Below are 19544 nucleotides of genomic sequence, written 5' to 3' on the forward strand. Positions count from 1 at the left end.
AGGATCACATCCAGGGAGGTTTTCTCTCCAGAGAAGGAGACACCTACCAAAAGACACAATCATAACAAAGCTCACTTGCAGTGCAACTCCTGCAACTTTATTTACGTTTAAAAATTGCATTAAAGAAATCTTGGCAACATAACTTAATTCATGCCTGACTTACAATCCTTAGAGCTGGAAGCAGGGGTCAACTAAGGTTTAAAACTTGATGCCACAATGCAGCCAGCTGAAGGAAATTGCTTCTTGGTCAGTCTCTGCCAGTGTAATAGTCATTGAAAGACTTTCCTACATGGGTCTGTGGCTTTCTTACACAGAAAGAGTAGCTGGTCTGTGCATAGGGAGGAACAGGTAGGAACTGCCTGAGCAGACTGACACTAGTCACATTTAACACATTTAACACAATTCACCTTAAATTATTCTTCCTTGGCTGAAATGCAGCTATCTGCTCTGTCCAACCTCACCTCCATCTTCAGGCAGCTGGAGACAACCTGGTCTCTCTTGCACAATCCAACCATTTGGTAGGATTATCTGATTTATATGAACTACACTGTAGAAGCATCTTTTTCAGAAGATAGTGCTATGGGGAGGACTAAGAGAATTTAATGAGTCAAAGATATTGTTTGAAATCTAATATTTGCTTGCTGAGCAGCAATAGTGGAGTCTTTATTAGGAGGAACAGGATTGTTAGACCTTGGCTGTGATTCACTGTACATTCTATTTTGTCTCGGTGTTCTAGGTTATTTTCTTTTTCTTACAACTTGAATAACCAATTTACAGCCATCCCAGAGCTGGGTGGAAATGCTGGGATAAACACTGTAGGGAAAATTAAGGGTGTAATGGCAGAATCAGATGATTCACTACTGTTCAGAATCTCTGGATCACTTCTGCACAGCAAAGCCAAACTTTTTAATGTATGTGTAAGCACATATAGTACCAAAATTAAAATGTAGAGATCTACTGCTGTGGGTATATCCTTGAGTAGCGACAGTGCTGTCACCTTGAAACAGCTTCCAGCCCTGGCTTGTGATTCCAACACAAAACAGCAGGGAAGGATCATCCCTCCCACAGTCGCTGTCTGTGGGCAGCCCTAAGTGCATTCAGCCTTTTGTAAACATGCAGGTACTGTCTAGGTAAGATGTTCATCAGGAACAGTGTAACATTAAGACTACAGAATATATGGCACTAAAGAGGTCATGATTTTACCTTGAAATTACAGCTCTGAATTCCTCCACTGGTCACACAATTGCTACCTCTGGACATTTAAAATTGTATGTGGTGTAAACCAGCCAAACTAACTGAATGGACACAGCACTTCAGCCAGCTCAGACACACTATCTATAGATATTTATTAAAGGAGCAGAAGCAGCATGCCAGACCACGTGACATCATTCTCAGCATAGAAAGATGAGAAAGAAGGAGGAAAAGGGGGACAATTGGAATCACAGAATTCATCTCCCCAAGTCACTGTGAGGTGTGGTGCAGCCCTGGCTGTCCTGAAGGGGCTGAGCCTGCCCATGGGAGCTGCTGCTCCCAGGGTGAGGGCCTTGTTTGGCTTTGTTGGTGTGCACAGCTTTTCCTTCACCTCCTGAACTGCCTTCACCCCAACCCATGAATTTTCCAAATTTCACTCTTCTGATTCTCTCCTGATCCCACCGGTGGGGGAGTGACTGAGCAGCTGTGTGACATTTGGTTGCTGGTTGGGTTTAAACCATGGCAACAGACATAAAAGAAAAATAATATTTCATTATGTAAGATTGGGTATGGTCTCTGTGAATATTTGAAAACTCATGTAGCATTTTCAGACTGAAAGGGTTGTTTTTAAACAAGATAGAACAAAATTTTGCCTAGTTTTACAAAAATGTGCTAAGAAATTAGAGCTGGACTTCAGAAAAAAATAGATTTTAATTTATGACTGAGAGATCCAGACAACACTGTGATTTAGAATGGGCAAATTACATCCCATTTAAACATTTATATTCCAGTTCTAGATTTATTTTCCAACTTTTGCCCCTTCCTCCCATAAGACATTAGCCATTTGGATCCAGTACTTTGCATCAAATCTGCTTCAGGTTTGTAAAAAAAGCCCAATGCAATTGTCCTTTCCACAGAGTTAAGTTAGCTGGAAAGAAAACTATAAATCTAATACAAAGAAGTTGTAGCAGAGGTGCAACTTCCCATCTGCTATGTTAAATATAGACATTTTCCGGGGGGAAGAAAAGGACTTGAAAAATGCCAAACTACAATTAATGATTTTCTTGCTGCTCTAATGCTTCAGAAAGAATGCATAACAATCTCTTAGTCCTAGGTAGCTTTTATACAGAATTTTCAAGGTTATTTTAGAAACTGTTTATATGGGTATTAGGATCATTACTGGTAAAAAATCCCAGCAATCTTCTTGTAAGTACCAAACATTTCAACTGAAAAAAATTATCACTGGGAGATAAGCAACAACAGACATTTAAAATAACCTAGGTAGATATTTTCATTGTACCAAGAAAAGCAAAAGTATTTGACTGTGCCTTGGTGTTTCCCATGCCCATTGTGCAAGTCTGAACACTTAAATTGAATAGAAGGAAAGAAGGAATAGAAATAATGTACTTCGTATTTTAAGAGATAGATTAAAATATTTTCAGACTGTTTCTTTACAAAATATTTTTCTTTGTGTTACTAACAGAAATGCATTATGCTATTTCAGAAGTGAAGTAGAACAAAAGTGGGATAGCAGACAATTATATACAACAGCAATTACAATGTCTAGTCATGTTCTCTTTTGAATTATTAATTTTACATCCTTCATTCACAAAAGCAAACCCAAACAGCTAAGTGAGAAACATGTGACTGTATATAATAATTACAGATTATAAAAATCTAATCAATTATATAAAAAATCTAAAAACTACAGAGGGAAGTTATTGTATTTTATTTAAAAAGAAACATTTCAGAAATTAGAAACTGCTTCTCGGAACAATGCATGGGGAACAAATCTATTCAAAAGGAGGTATCACTTAAAGACTGTACTGTGAACAGAGCCTTTGGAATCAATTTGAGATGTTTCTTCAATATCAAAAGTTGTCTTCGGGAAAAAAAAGTTGGACCTTTATGAAGAACTTAAGAGGAGCTAAACTGTTGGAAGAGTCAAAGGCTGACTAGAGAAGGAAAAAAACCCCTTCTAACATTTAGAAAAGGTGAGAAGTCAATAAATTGCAAAAGCAGATCATGAAAGAGGTTTTTTAATCCTTGGCTAGGGTAGCTAGTGTACATAACTTCATTCATTTCAGCTGCATTTTGATAGTATCTGTTCACAAAGTTTTGTGAAGGCCAAGGCCAATGGGTTTCAGATTGTTGTTAGGAATAGCATCATGTTTTCAGACAGCTTACTGTGAGATTGCTTATTGAAAGCATCTTTCAAGGTGAGGCAGCTGAGCCTGGAAGGATAAAATTACTTGAAAACTATAAATATTTGCCATACAGGATTTCAAGAAACAGCAGGCCCTTTCGTGGCACAGTACAAGTCATGTCCTGTCTGAATTCTACCATGGCCTAAAAATGCTAAAGAATACCTTTTGTTTTTATCTGAACATCACACTACTTGCTGGGCTCTTTAATCATCTAATTAAAGAGTATTTCTAACAGTTTTGATTTTCTAATTCACTTTGAACAAATGCAGTAATTGCTGAGGAAAACACACTCAATCTGTGTACAGTATGTGAGACAAACTTGTACCAGTGCTTAAATGAGTGAAGCAATTAACAGACAGTATCACTGTATTGATGCAGTAAGGAAAAAATATTGGTGAGATTTTAACTATTATATTAAAATGGAAATCTATAGCTATATTGTGATAATTTTTGGAAATGCTTAATACTTGCTATAAAGGCAGATATCCAGTGTTATAGCTGTATAATTTATGTATTGCATTTACAGTTTTAATAATATTGGACTGTTAAAACTGTGTTTTCAACCAAAATAATTCCAATTTGACAGATTCTGAAATAAAATAACAAAGTCCTGTAACCAAGTAATTACAGAAGTTTATATTACAGATGACATTTCATAGCTGAGCAGTTTTGTTTCCAAATGCATTTTCACTTTGGAGCGGGGCTACTCAGATCCCCCCTGATTTACCCATCCTCATTTTGTTAAACAACGTGCTACTGGTAGCACAGACTGCCAGTCAAGTGAGCTGGCCTTAAAATAAGACTACACTATTTGGGATTCTCAGGACTTTGTTCATTCCAAAGATCTGTCAAATACATGAAAACACAGGTTTTACTTCTCTGTGGTGCTCTTTTCTCCCATCTAGGCAATGTATTAATTTTCTGCTCACCTAATCACAGCCCCACCTAAGGATCCTGTAGCACTGACATGCTCCTGTCAGCTGACTGACATGTGTACTGTGCCTTGTATACCACTGTGGCTCTGTCACCTAACATTACTCAGAACATTCATCTCATCTTCATTTTTTGTACAATGAGATGTGCTCTGTGAATGTAATATTCAGCTTTAACCGCTCTGAGGTAAATTATCAGCATAGTGCATTTTACATGACTCACATTATATCCCACAGATACAGTGTAAGCTGCTCCCTAGCAACTGCAGCAAAAATATACCCCTTTAGGCATTTTTTTCCAGCTAAAGAAACCAACTTTCTGTTTGATGAACTTCATATATAAAACCATCTTGGTGACTGTCACCTCAAACTGTTGTGACTAATGGTCCTTAAGATGCGTTTTTAGCCCTTTGCCTCATTTGGGTTCTGATGCTGAAGTTTCTTTTGCAAACCTTCCACCTCAATGATTTTAGCACCAAGGAAAAAATAGTATTTTTCCAAACCAAGAAATATCTTCCAATAAAAACTAACCATTTATACAAGAATTATAATCATGAGCTAGAAATCCATTTTAGGTGGAAAATGTAACTCCCAGCATGCTGGCAAGAGTGAAGACCCTGGATTTATTTTGTGGAACGCTGAAGTCTTTTGTGATTTTCACTATTCACATACTGAATGGAATTGCAATTATTTTCAAAGAACTATAAGCTTTTAAGTAGACTATTGCTTCTTGTGTCATCCAGAATCTATTTAAGTGAACTTACTTAATATCTGGGGAGAGACAGCAATTAGTCCTTGTTTAAAAACAACTAGCCTCATGCTCATGTATCACACCTCGTGAATAAGATGTGGCTGCTGTGACATTGTTATTGATTTTAACACACCATAAAATATTTTAAAGGTAATAGCGGAATAATAACAGCTCATTAATGCTTCATAAATGAACAGAACCCTCCACCAATATTTAGGAATTTCCTTGCCTCTGCGAGGGAAAGGGTGTTACAGCAGATACTTAACTTCCCCAGTGGAAGCCAAGCCTTCTCAGGTTAGCACATTTAGGCAGAGGCTAGTTTGCTATTTTTGTACTCATCTACATCAGCCTCCACTGGCATGCAGCCCTGTGCACAGTCAGAAAGACAGCAGTTCTAGGACAGAAGAGCAAACAGCACCTGTTAGCTAGCCACAGCAAATAGCAAAAGCAGAACAGCATTGTCCTTTCCCTTCAGGAAATTCTGTTTTGGGAACTGTTACAGACCTCTGAAGAGAATTAAATCTGTCCTTTCACTTGAACAGGACAGCAACCACCCCTACTCTGTTGACAGATACCTCTGATAAAAATCAAAGCATGTCTTACGTGACTACACTTCAAGCATCTTCCTTGGTACCCTTTAGTGAAACTGACCCTGCTCAAGTGTAAATGAAATTCACATACAAGTTTATGCCAATTTTTTACATGACCCTAGAACAGGGCCCTTTCTAAGAAGTCCTGTGTCACCACCACGTGAAGTCAAATACTATACATAAATTGGCATATTTAATAAAATGCCATGGAAATAAATCCTGGTTAGAACAGTGCTAACTCACATGCCCAATTCCTGAACCAAGGTACCCATCTTCAGTCACTGGGTAGCTACCTGGCACAAAAAAAGGCATTTTTGTTAGAGCCATGTATTCATCACTTCCATATTGAGAAAACATTGGAGTTCAAACTGCATTTCCATCAATACGGTGTAGCTGGTAGTGTGTTATGAATTCAACTTTGATGCAGTTTTATTAGTAGCAGTACAATCTTTCATTCAGCAAGATTCTCATTTCATGAACAAACATCCTATTGACTTTTCTGTGACATTTCTGTAATTTAGGTCTGCCAAGTCTTCTGTATATGTCTTAATGACCTAATTAAAAGAACTATTGTCATACCACTATATAATGTAGCAAGTAGAGGGGGCAGACTGTTTTCCTTTTAAGCTAATAGGCACAAAAATCTGTAGGTAACAGTTTTTAGTTCAATTCTGAATTTCCTCATGAAAATAAATACCTGGGTTATATGAACGCCCCAAATGATGAGGGAGCTACGTATTTTAAAGGAACAAGGAACATATGGATGTGGCATGCCTTCCCATGTATGAAAATCTAGCTGGATCAGAAGAGAAAAAATAAAAACAGTTTTGCAAACTTTACACTCAGAGAAAACCAAAAAATAATATACAAGCTTTCTAGCAATGTTCAAACTATCCTTATAAAACAGAACATACCATTTTGTTTCAAATCTCCTTTAGAACCTTAAAATTAATGTCAACTTATATTACCTCTATTGCCAAATTAAATTTCTCACCCACACTCACACAGTTTCCACTTTTTAATCTCTCTCATTATTTTCAGTGCAAATATAGTGCAAAAATTGAGCAAGATGTTCCTGGAAGTAAACAAATTCAGTACAGATACTATCCTGATGTAGTGCCAGGCTACAGTTTTTGTGGAAAAGGAAAGTATAAATCTTTGCAACACTGTGTTCTAAAGAGAGCTGTTAAATACACTGAAGCTACCTAAATCCTGAAAACTGGATTCACTGAAATTCAGGGAGGTCCTGGCTTTTCATTCTTAGGGAAGAGGGGAAGGAACTTAAGACTGACTGAATTTAACTGAGTTGCTGGAGATCACTTTTAGTTGTTCCAGCGGGCTTTGAATAAGGACATTAATGTGAAACCCACTTGGCAATCAACTACTTCTACTTTTGAAAAAATATTTTTTTTCTATCTGCATACTTATATACTAGCCCACCTTTTATGCATTTGTTAACATTTAATATGGTCATTTCATTCTTATGGTTCTGTTTACTTTAAGTGTTCTTTGCATAAAAATTATTTAAGTAGAGTAATTATACTGTTTGAAGAATAACTCCAGAGAGCTATAGTTGATGTTCTTCTCTAAAGGTGTGCAAGGTTATTACAATATTTCATTAGCACAAAACAATTCATCTTCAGATAGAGGCAATATTAGCTTGTAATGTTTCCTGTTACCATGCTACGAACCTTTGCTTGTAAAGCAATTTAATCACTTGCATATTGGTTATACATGAAATATTAGTGCTGTGCTTCACAGGGAACACCTCCTGCATTTTCATTACAATATAACTGTATTACTTAGAGAGTCAGAAAAATCTATTTGTCTTTGAGCATGTCATTGCATCTCATTGAAAAATTTCTAGCCTAAGTTTTACTAGTTAAAGAAAGAAACAGTCTTCCAGGTTTAAGGCCTCAATTCAACCAATCTGGGTTTCATTATTTTATAAATGCCACATGTCATCTCCATGGCTCTTTTAGTTATCTTTCATACTACCACCTATTAGAACTGCAAGATACTATAAGTCTTTGTCTTCTGAAAGAGAAAACAACTCAAAAATTTGAATATCCTATGAGATAACCTGGTACTTATACATCTAACATTAACATTCTTATCTAGCTACTGTATAGTAAAAGAAACTAAGATTACAACAATCTTTATGGTTTTACATATGAAAGATGTGATCATCATCTTCAAAAGATCAACATTTTATTTTTCAACAATGAAAATATATGAAAGTTAAACAAATTACTTTATTTTCCTCCATTAAAATAGTCTATCAGATAACAAAGAAGAGATACTGTTATTAGTACCATGCCCTTCTTGACAAATCAGGCAAAAACATCATCCAGTGACTTATGAAATCCTGCAGTGTAAGAACAACAAGTACAAAATGGAAGCAGTTACAGAATTGTGAGGTAGTACACAAGACAACATAACAGATTAACAATGTAGGCTTGCATAAATACATATACAGCATATTTGGATTATTTTTGAACTGAGAAATGTTGAAACTAAACTTCTGATCAGTATTTTTACTGTCACTTTGGAACTTCTAGGCCACACTTGAGTGTGTGAGATTCTGCAAGAGGAGTAGGCTGTCACAAAACCAGTTAACAGCCACTTGCGTCCGTAGTGTCCTCACACAACTGTGGTGCCACTGGCAAAGGCTCAGCCAGGGGACCCAGCTGTAGTGTCCTTGAACTTCACCCAGGCAGGCAAGTACAAGTGCCACCAGGTACCCGTGTATGTCCCTGCACCTAAAAATACTTCCCAACCCAGCAGATCTCATCCTGCTCTCCCAGCTGCTCTCTAGTGGCTGGGACCAACCAGTTCTGGCCATGCCATGTGCATAATGTGACTGCAACAGATCCACCCTGTCCAGCCAGGACTGCTGCTTTGATTATCTCTGGCCTGAGCAAATCTGCTGTGGTGTTCACAGCAGCAGGGAATCCAGGAGGCAAACCTGACACCATGTGTGTGCTGCACCGTGTGCAATCTTCTTAACGTGTTCTACACACACCTCAGTCTCACAGACTGTTTCTTTACAAAAAGCATTTGTACTATAACTGATACCAAAACTGATTTCTGGTATTAATCATCACACTTTTTATTCAGAGGATGTTTCAACATACAAGTTGGTAACTGCTTTGTTCTACCTGACAAACATGTTTTTTCTATAAGAGACTTACAAAACACTTTCTAAAATGTAAAATCGGGTATTTTTAATACAGCTGCTTGAAGTCATGTTGTTAAAACCATGACTAAAAATTACTTTCAAACAATCGCATGTTGTGTAAGTGTCCTTGAACTTCACCCTGGAACCTTGGCCCAATAACATAAAAATTGATAGTTTGAAAGATGGGAAAACCACCTTAATTTTAAAAAGTTTGGGTAGATCTATAAAAGTTGGAAAAAACACACAGAACCTTTACTGGTATCTTGATAGCAAGAACTGCATTAACAGTAATTCTGAATAGGTCCAAAATATGAGGTCACATGCAGTCAAAACCACCTGAGCCCAAAAGGTCTTACACAAAAATTTCAACAGGTCTGAGTCTTCATTTCACTGACAACTGTAGAAAGTGCATAGGAATTGCTCAGATGTAACTGACTTGTTTGCTCATGCCAGAAGTGTCTCTACAGAGCAATCACCTCAAACTCATCTCTAGCAGCAAAAGGAAAGCATGCAGTAACTTGGCTGAGTGGCTGCTCAGAAAACAGGGACATAGTTTACAAAAGACAAGATTGATTAGCACTTGTAGGTTGCTTACTTTTATGGGTTATAAAGAAATTTTCCTTTCTCACCGTTTTCAAATTATGAGGGAGATGATTTCCAGGTGACCTCAGCTGGGATACATTACCTGATATATGACTTCCCCAGACTTTGGGGTTAATATAGTAATGTATCATTTAAAATGATATAAAATCTGGCCAAGGCTCAAACTCCTGTGCCTTGGTGCATGCCTCTGAGTGGACCTGTGATCCCAGGACAGCCAGCCAGAGTGATCTGCCATAACCCAGCCAGCAACAGTCAGAGCCTCAGTCAAAAGCCACTGGCGAAATGCAGCAGCAGGCAGAGGCTCAGGGAAGTTTTCCATCTCCAGGTGGGCTGTCTTTGTTCTGATAAGTCCTTGCAAGGCAAACAAAACCTAGCAGAAGCCAACTGTGACTGCTTGTTGTATGATGGACCGCTTCTGCTGCATCATCCACATTCATTTACACGTTTTACTATGACTTGATGCATAGCCTGATACCCAGTACAAGTGTAACACCTTCAGAGGAAAGCCTATTACTTTTGACTCAGTTATTTTCTGTGAATTTTTACTGAGCTGTTTTGCAGTGTCATTTTATATTTTACATTCTTAAAAGAATTATTGAATTTTGTTTCAGAAAACTGAAATTAAAAAAAAGTCTGCAAGTGGACAGCTGATGCATGACTTTCCCAGAACCTGCAGGTGAGCTTTTCTGCTTTTACTTTTAAATTCTCCTGCTACCTACTTTTGTCATGATAGTTCATAAGATTAAAGTTCTCAATGTGTCAGATGATAAAGAGCCATTTTAGAATGTGAGCTGCAGTACCAAAATCAGTTTGCAGGGGACTTCACCTGGTATCAATACCCAATCTTGAAGACAAAGAATTACTGTTTCTTCTCTAAAAAACCAATTCATAGTAAACATCTTGTTTTGGAACTTCTCAACAGAATTGAGTCTATTTATGTTTGGGATCAGCAGCAATAACAGAAGTGTTTAGTTTAATTTATTTAATTTTCCTATTACAAATGAATAAACAGTACAGAACTTCTACAAATTAGTTCTTAGTTTAACTAGTATTTTGTTTGATGCCTCTATGTTCATGCACACATGAGCAAAAAAAAAAAAAAATTATTTTTCCTAAGAAATATTCAGAATAAGATACCAATAAAATCCTCCTCACTTGTAATTAGGACATAATATGTTGAATACTGCTCCCATTGACTTGTAATTTCATGAACTAGATAGAATAAAAACTTTTCCCCAGCAGCAGTATATCTTCCATGTGAAATGTTTAATATGATCCAAACTAGATGCTCAAATTCTATTCCAGACTTTTCTGGCCCAGTTCAATGCCTGGTTAATCAATGGGAATGTTTGACTTTGTACAGTAATCTGAAATCTGCACGTGAAAATCACCAGCAAGGAGGCCAGTCTCTTCAGGGTTTACAAAACATTTTTTCACCTTAGCTGCAATACTGCAAAATATTTGTGTAAAAGTATTTCAGAGCAGAAGAAGTAATGTGCTCTTTAACAAACTGATTGGGTAGAGGTGAATCCCAAACAAGTACATTAGAGACATCAGACTCAACATATCCTAGTTGCCACTAACTTGGTGAGAAACTTTCATTTGAAGTTTAATTCTTGTGATGAAAACCTCATATATTTGAATCTTAAAATAAGCTAGGCAGTAATAAAGCACTGCCAACTTTTAGCAGTGCTTTGTTACTGCCTAGCTTATTTTAAGGAATTACAGTATAAACTACATACAACAGAATTTGGTTTATGATTATATTTGCACTTAGGTGCATTTTCTGTGGCCTTTTAAGAAAAATCTAGCATACCCAAAAGCTTGGCAGAAAGCAAAACCATTTGCTTTACTACAAAGTCTGAAATCCAAGTTAAATGTATTATTTTTCTACATGGAAAAATATTGCAAATGCTGAAAGCTTTAGGTAAACATTAATATAATAGATTTTCATAGTACACTGTAGTAATGCCACTCTTACTAGCTGCCTAACAGACCTTATTAAAAAGTATACATATGAAAGAAATTAACTTAGTAGAATATTTTTTGGATGCCCACAATGGTGTGGCTTAATTTACATGTACCATTGTACCTACAGCTGAGTATTTTTTTCTACAGAAGACTCTAGTAAAATTTGGCTGATGATTCTGAAATATCTTATAAAAATGTTAGATAAATGCACACATCTTAACACAAGAAGATATTGTCACAATTGAACAATGGAACACAAGTTCCACTTTTTACAATGATAGTCTGTTTAAGGCAGATAAGCAGCACATTTGGCACTGCTCTATCACTGCTGCCAAATGTATTCAGCAGTTATCACCTCTGTGGCCTGTCAGTACTGGAGGAAAAGACTGTGCAGGCTGACAGTGCTCGTGTCCATCCCTGACATCCTTGCAGGCTACCGTGAGCTCACTAAACTAATTTTGAGCTGCGTCAGCCAACAGAAAGCACTTTTGACTTTGCAGCTACTTGTGCACATGGACATGCTTGTCATGAAGTAGCACTGAGTGGGTTTCAAGCACACCATGCAAATGGAATACACCAAACCTTTTTCTTTGGCAAACTGCCTTGTTTTGGTTGCTATAGATTCCAGCAAACAGCAACCATTTAATAGATCAGGAATATAACTTTAAACCACCCATGACAAAAATCAAGTAGTAGAAATACATTTGTGATGTACTTAAATACCTGCTTATTTGAAAAAGCCGTTCTGATGAACTGTATTACAGAGCAAAACAAAATGAAAGAACAATCCTATTGCTGCAGTCAACTACAGTTGGTAACAGTCTTTTAGACAACCAGATTTACACAGCATATGACCTCATAAATTGGTAGTAGAGCAGCTGGGGCCTTTCTTCAAAGGAAGTAAAATGTAATTCTTTAAGCTAAATATTTAAATTAACAAAGCAATAGGCTGCCTACTAAAATAGTCCTGTACTTCTGCCAAGTACTTGAACAACAATAGATCAAGAAACAGAACAGCACTTCAGACTGGGGTTTGACAAGCACATGTTATTAACTGCTGCTGTTCAACCATCTTGCTCTCCTCTTGCATTTACCTTCATAGTTCTATGTCCTCCCTTGCACAGTCTTCATAAGGTCCTCTGTGAAGCTGATTCAAGGTGGCAGAAATGGGTTTCTCTTTTGTTTTGGCTTTTTAAGTCAGTGGCCAGGGCAGAGGAGTGATCTTCTGCCAGACTTATGTGCTGAAGTAGTTCTGCAAAGGATTAGTGAGGATGGTGTTACTGTGACTGGGAGAAGGGAGAACAGGATCATCACAGATGGGCTGCTGGAGTTACTTACTCTGCTGTGAAACCACATTCATTACTATGTAATACTAAGTAGTAACACAGCACACTAATAATACATTTCTGATGTTTCTTTAAACCTCACTCTCAGTGCTGTTGGCAGTGCAGCAGCTTTTCCAAGTGACATGCTTTGAGTGTCAAATGACTGGCCTGGCTTTGAACAAGGAACATGAAGAGATCCTTTCTTATGGCAGGCTTCCAGCCTAACCTCTAATACAACTGGGAGGGAGGAGAAGAAAAGCTTTAGTTATTATTTTCATCTTACTATGAAATGTAGTTCACAAATGAAAGGTGATTAATTAGATAGCACTGGAGTTAAGGCTGTTGTGTATTGAATCCATAGAGAGGCTAGGGAAGCATTAAAGGTATTTGAGTAAATATCGCTTTGCACTCCAATATTTTTAAAAGCTTCTTTGGTTTTAATTGAAAATAACTTTAACAGCAATCAACATGGATCAAATACCATATACCACCATTCTCACTTCCCCTTTCATTGCAGTTGGAATAAGTGCTAGCAATGGCATTTTTTAGAGTTTTCTTTCTGTTTTATGTGGTCTGGATTCCTGGACACTGCATTAACCTGAGTTTACTGAGGTGCAAAAAAAACCAAAAAACAAAAAAACCAAAAACCCAACAAAAAACCAAAGCCTGTGTTGCAGTCAAATGAATTTTAAATCTATGAACACCCTTGTCTGATATGCCATGGCACTTTTATTCCTCACAGACATACATGCAAAAAACTCATAAGGTATGATTCTGTTAGCAAAATGGAGACAAACAAAAGAAGTTGTCTTTGAGCACAGAACTAATGCCACCATGGTGGCAAAGAGCTCCAGAAGCACTGTGCAGGACTCAGAGTGGACAAAAAGATGACAAATGAGTTTCAGTATAGATATATGTAGGCTAATACATCTCATGAAAAATAATCTCAGTCACATACACACCAAGGAGACAAATGACTGGAGAAAAAAATCCAGCAGTCATTATTGACAGATTCTTATGTACAACAGCATGAAAAACCCTAACAAAATATTGGGTATCATGAGGAAAGGCACTGAGAAGAAGACAGTGCACATTTATAAAACCTTGGTCCGTCCACGTCTCAAGTACTTCTGGTCTCTGCATCTCAAGAACAGACTCTAGTCAGAGAATAAAATACCACAAGGATGGAGTGCCTGCCTTAGAAGAAGAGACTTGAGGGGCTCTTTAGTCGGAAAAGAAGACTGAAGCAAGATATGATGAATCAAGTCATGAAGATGGTAAATAAACTAACATAAAGCTGCTTGCTAAATCCTTTAGTAATAAAACTAAGGGACCTTTCACAAAGCTAGCACAACATCAGTTTATAAAGAATTAAGTGGTTCTTTACAAAGGTAGTAGTAAGCTTCTGGAACTTGCTGCCACATGGGGTTGTGAAGACAGTAAAGCATCAGCAAGTTTGAAAAAGATTCTTGAAAGCAAGTTTGAAAAGGTTCTTGGTCTGCAGGTCCACAAATAGGCTCTAAAACCACTGAGCAGCTACATACCTAGGATCTGTAATATGACAAGCAAGTATGCAGGAAGAGTACAAGAGAACAGGTTCATAAAACAGCTAGGTTTGTGTATAGTCCCTAGGAGCATCCCTTAATGTCTGTGTCAGAGACTGAACCCTGGCTATGAAGGTCGCCTGATCTGACCCAGCAGAGCTTTTCTGATGTTCTGCACTTCAGTTGCCTTTAGCATCTTCTGTTGAGCTCTGAAAAATCCACTAAAGTTACACCCCTGCTTCTTAGCAGTTGTGAAAGATGGAGGTCAGATTTGAGAAACAGCAGTCCTTCAGTATAAATTGCAACACAACATCCTATGCTAAGCAATAAATTAGTACTGTATCTTTAAACAAAAACAATGATCAGACCCAGGAGGAAATATTTACATTACTCCAAGCAGTGTGACCCCAGAAAGCCACAGATGTTGTTCCACAGCAAGATCAGCTGTTTCAGTGAAACTGTAGCCACCTGCTGAGGGACAAAAGAAACAAACATCAGCCCTTCAAAGAGCTGAGCTGCAGAACTGCTCAAAGGGAAGCAAGGTTAGCCATGTAAGTCATTCACATTTTTACTAAACTAAGTCTCAAAAGACAGTAATAGTTAAAGCCTACTGGTGCTCAGATGGCCGTCTTAAAAAATTGAGTGCAAAAGCCAGTATCTATTGGGTGTTTTCTGCCTTCCTCTACAGAAACTGTTTATACATTAAATAGTCATATTATAATCACAATATTTTGAGACTACTGATAATACAGAACACCTGCAAAGGGAAAAGGTATGCTATGCACTCCACAGAAATGAATAAATGTAGCTCAACAGTATTCTCACAAGATTTCAGTTATGTAGCATTTTCTTCGTTCACTGCACTCTTCACCATTAGCTCCCTCACCAGTGTCTGCTGACTTCTTCTAGTGCAAAAATACATATTTATTTATTTCATAAATATTTGTAGTGATACATTAGATTACACACTTACATAAGCATTAAATTACACATTTAAATCCTTAAGGGAATAATAGAGTTTTGATGAGTAACTATTGCAGATAACTGGATTATTCTCACTCATTTGGAAGTTTTAATTGAGAGCTACAAAAATCAGAATGCAAGAGGGTTAAGAAGTGTCCACTCCCCACTATACATGCAATACCTGGCAATTTTATGTTTTAGGTAGTGATACAAGAAGAGGCGTGTCTTGTAATTGAGATCTGTAATTCATTCATTATCACACCTCGATCATCTCTGTATTAAAAGTAGGCACAGACAGGCCCAAGACTCTTGTACATCCATTCTCTCTTCTGGTTGTGCTGGGGAAAGCTGATCTCTTCCACCAACATCTCTGCAGCCTGTCAGTCAAAGAACGACCTGTCCCTCTTTGCCTCTCTCCCTCTGTTGAGGAGCTGTGTTCTCAGCACTGGGAGCTGAGCTCCTGTTTAAGAGTATCTTCTCTAAGTTCCTTGAAAGGCATTCTCAGGTGACAGAGGTGCTCAAGCAGAGCACTCTTGGTCACTGTGCCCATGGCACTGCTAGGCAGCAGCAGGTACTGTCACTGCTTGGAAACATCTGAGGCCTGTGGGTAAGCAACAAAGGGAACACTTGGGTGCTGAGGCATTTTATACTTCTGTGTGTCTGGAGTTCTGCACAGCTGCCACACATCAGCATTTAGAGCTGCTGTGTTTGATGGAGACTGAGCTAACAGCCATAAGTCCATATTTTAACTGCAGTTCAAAAGCAGCATAGGCTTTTCCAAACAGATCAGTGTACCATTTGTATAATCTAAAACAACTAGGAGATGCATCATTCATTCATCTTTTCCCCGACCTTCTGCATCTCTTCATTGGTTCAACTGAATGTACATATGTACTTATTTCTGAAATACACTTAGTTCTAAAAAGCATACCACTTGTTTTCCCTAGCTGTATCAAAAGAAATAATCTTCCTACTAGTCATGGCAAATTACACCAATAATATTTTATTATCCATCTTTATCTATTTAACTAAATAAGCAACAGGGTGGAGAACATGACAGAATCGACTGCTTCAGTTCCAGATTTCTTATTATGTGACATATAGTGAAACTACCCTGTAAAAATTACTAGTACAAAAGCAGCTTAGGAAAACTCAGGATATCTCCTGTTGGGAGGCATACAGATGGACTAATTTTTTTTTATATAGAAGAAAACCATGAAAAGCAAGCTAAAAATTTTGAAACTTCTGCATTTTTCTCTAACTTTTAACTAGGTATGAGCATTATGTAACTATAATACTTATTAATATTCATAAGTCTACAGCTGATTAATATTTTTTAACAAGCAAATACTTAATACACTTATATTGACTTTAGTGGTGGAATGATTGCTGCTCCAAAAAGTTTCATTATTTACTTACAGACAAAGAAGATAAATAAACACTGAATCGAGCACCCTTCTGAAATGACAGCATTGAAACATTTTGATGTTTTACAAAAGATTTCCTCAGAATTGTGCATGGAAAAAAGGTATTTAAGAGAAAGATGTAGCAAATACATTGGCATACATTCTCCTGCATGCATATTCTCTTGGGAACAACCCCACTGAAATGACTGTCACAAATACAGTCTGCTCATGTGCTGAAGGTTCTACAGTTTACCCACTCACAAACTAAATTTTTAGATTAAATTTTGGTGTCACTCACAAGGCAAGGTGGGGGGAAAACTTAGTGTTTTCAGCCTGAAATCTATAAAGATTTCACTGCTCTCTTCCACAAAGCAACCAAAAAATTTGGGATTTTCTTTCCTAAAAAAGCACATAAGGAAAGAATGGGTGATGTTATGAGGCAGATGAGCAAAACTGAGTGCATCTCAGACATTGCATCGTGGCTGTGTGAGACATACCTGGACGAGGGTTGTTCTCTACTGTAATCTAAAATACTCTGATGACACTGAATCAGGTTAACTAAATCAGGTTTCTGAAAAACTGGTTTGACATTATGACATTTGCTGAACCTGTATAGATCTATCCAGAATTAGAAATGTACAGGAACTGAAATTTCATTAGCAATTTACATTCTGTCAAAAATGTTATTTAGTGGGTAACTGTGCAGGGAGGGAACAATATTTAACCTGTGTCAGCTCTAAATTCCACACCTCAAATCTTTTACTTGTGCCTTCCCCACAGCTGTAGAAATAGGCTTCAGCTCCCCAAAGCAGGGATGTATGTTACAATGGTGTTTGCACTGGTTATTCACCCTTGCATCTGTCATGATTTAAAACATTTCTGAAAATGCACATTCAGAAATGCACATTATGCATCATGTGATTGAACACGTCCTTATAACTAACTAATCAGAATACTCTATCAAGAAAGAGTGAACAAGATCAATACCATCCTAGAAAGTAGAACAGGAAATGTAACGGTACAGAGGAACCAAAAAAAAAAACCCGAATCAAACTAAATGCTCTTTACATTTTCTGCAGACAGTGTTTAAATGTTTAAAATACCCAAACCCAAGAGATGCAAAATAACCAACAGGTAACATGAATTAATTTCTCTTGCTCTGTTAATTGTGGATACTATCCTGCTTCCTACTGAATCAATGTCAAAACTCCTCTTTATTTCCATGACTGGAAGATCAGGTTCTTCATCACAAAGTCTGGCAACATCCTGGCAGAATCCTTGAAATGTTATATAATCAAGATACTTAATGTTTACAACGACATCTCTACAGAACATCTAAAGGCTGTTTTATCTAAATTAACAAGATTAGACAACACTTCAAAGCCTTCCAGTATTGCCTTTATCACTAAAAGTACAGTAGGTTGAAGAACAATGGAAAGGAGTGCATAGGGATAAACGGGATTTCCTCTTTCTAATTCCTCCGTCTCAATAGCCAGTGGTCATGTATCAGCCGTCACCGATACGCTTACTTTAAAATAACTTTTCTTTGAGCTAACTGCGTTAACAACTTTAAGATCCAGTCTGCGGCCACACCACCATCGCTGCCGCCTCCGCTGGAGTGACTCTCCCCGCCGGGCGTCCGGGAACCCTTCGAGTAGAATCCTCCCTCGAAGGGTGAAGCTCAGCCCGCCGCCCCGAGAGCAGCGCGGCCGCGCTCAGCGCCCCCAGCGCGGGCCCGGGGCGCGTCCGCGCTGCCGCTACCGAGGGGACACAGCCGCGCCCGGGGCAGCGCCGCCGCCGGGACCCGCCACGCCGCCTTTCCAGCCGGCATCCCCGCCGGCAACGCCGGGCCACCGTTCGGCGGCACCGCTCGGCGGCCCTCCCGAGGCGGCGGAGCGAGGGGCAGCGCCGCAGCCCCTACCGGAGAGCTGATGTCGCCCCCCGCCGCGGCGCCCGCAGGCACCGCCGGCCGCCGCCAGCCGGGCGGGGGCAGACGAAGTTCCCACCGCACCGCCGGTCCCGCCCGGGGACCCCCGCGCCGAAGGGCACGGCGAGGGGCGGTGGGGGACCGCGCCCGCCCGCGACCCCTGCCCGCCGCGGCCCAGCGCCACCGGCCGCCCCCGGCATCCCGGCATCCCGCCCGCTCGCTGCTCCGCCCGTGCCGGCACCGCTGCCCGGCGCTGCCAGCCGCCCCTTCGGCACCGTACGCAAGGGATGAGCACGAGGACAGGCATCCCTCACCGGACCTTACCGGCCGCACTCGCCGCCCTCGGCCACCCGGGCTGCTGCCGCCGCTCCGCACCGCGCTCCCGCAGCCGGGGCGCATCCCTGCTCCGCCCGCAGCCGCACCAGCCGGCAGAGCGCGCGCCGCGCGGGAGCGCAGCGCGGGCACCGGCGGAGCTCGCCCTCGCCGACTGGCACCGCCCGCAGCCAATGGCCGCCCGCGCCGCGCCGAGGAGGCGGGACGGCGTGACGAGAACGGGCCAATGGGAGCCGCTCCGCGCGGCAGGGCCGCTTCCGGGCAGCGGGAGCCGCTTCGGGGCCGTGCCGCCCCTGTGCCCGCGGTTGCTGTCCCCGCGGCCGCTGTCCCCGCCGGGCAGCGCCGCGGGCTCTCCAGGACGCGCTGCAGCCCCGGCAGAGGGGGCTGGTGGTGGTAACGCGCGGGGCTGGACCAACCTTGCCCATCCCCGGCCGCTCTGGGGAACGGGAGCGGGCTGAGGGCCGGCCGTACCGGTGGGAAGCGTGTGCCTGCCCGCTCCCCGCGTGCACAGGAGCATGGAGCTTCACACCAGGGCGCTTTGTTTAAAATAAGAAAAATTTAGTAGAAGATGATGTATTTTTTCCAAGGAAATCCCACTCAGCTGGAACCGTGTCCGCAGG

At 40.0% G+C, this 19544-nt stretch overlaps 1 long non-coding RNA gene across 2 annotated transcripts in view; it reads right to left on the reverse strand.

Annotated features, from left to right (window-relative positions):
* Positions 1-19042, reverse strand: part of LOC115905909 — a 156373-nt gene extending 137331 nt beyond the window's left edge. For both annotated transcript variants that reach the window (XR_004060889.1, XR_004060888.1), the window contains exon 1: positions 18916-19042. This is a non-coding gene — a long non-coding RNA (uncharacterized LOC115905909). The remainder of the gene's footprint in view (positions 1-18915) is intronic.
* Positions 19043-19544: the final 502 nt, after the last annotated feature.

The sequence above is a fragment of the Camarhynchus parvulus genome, chromosome 7 (assembly GCF_901933205.1).
Source record: "Camarhynchus parvulus chromosome 7, STF_HiC, whole genome shotgun sequence".
Lineage (NCBI taxonomy): Eukaryota > Metazoa > Chordata > Aves > Passeriformes > Thraupidae > Camarhynchus > Camarhynchus parvulus.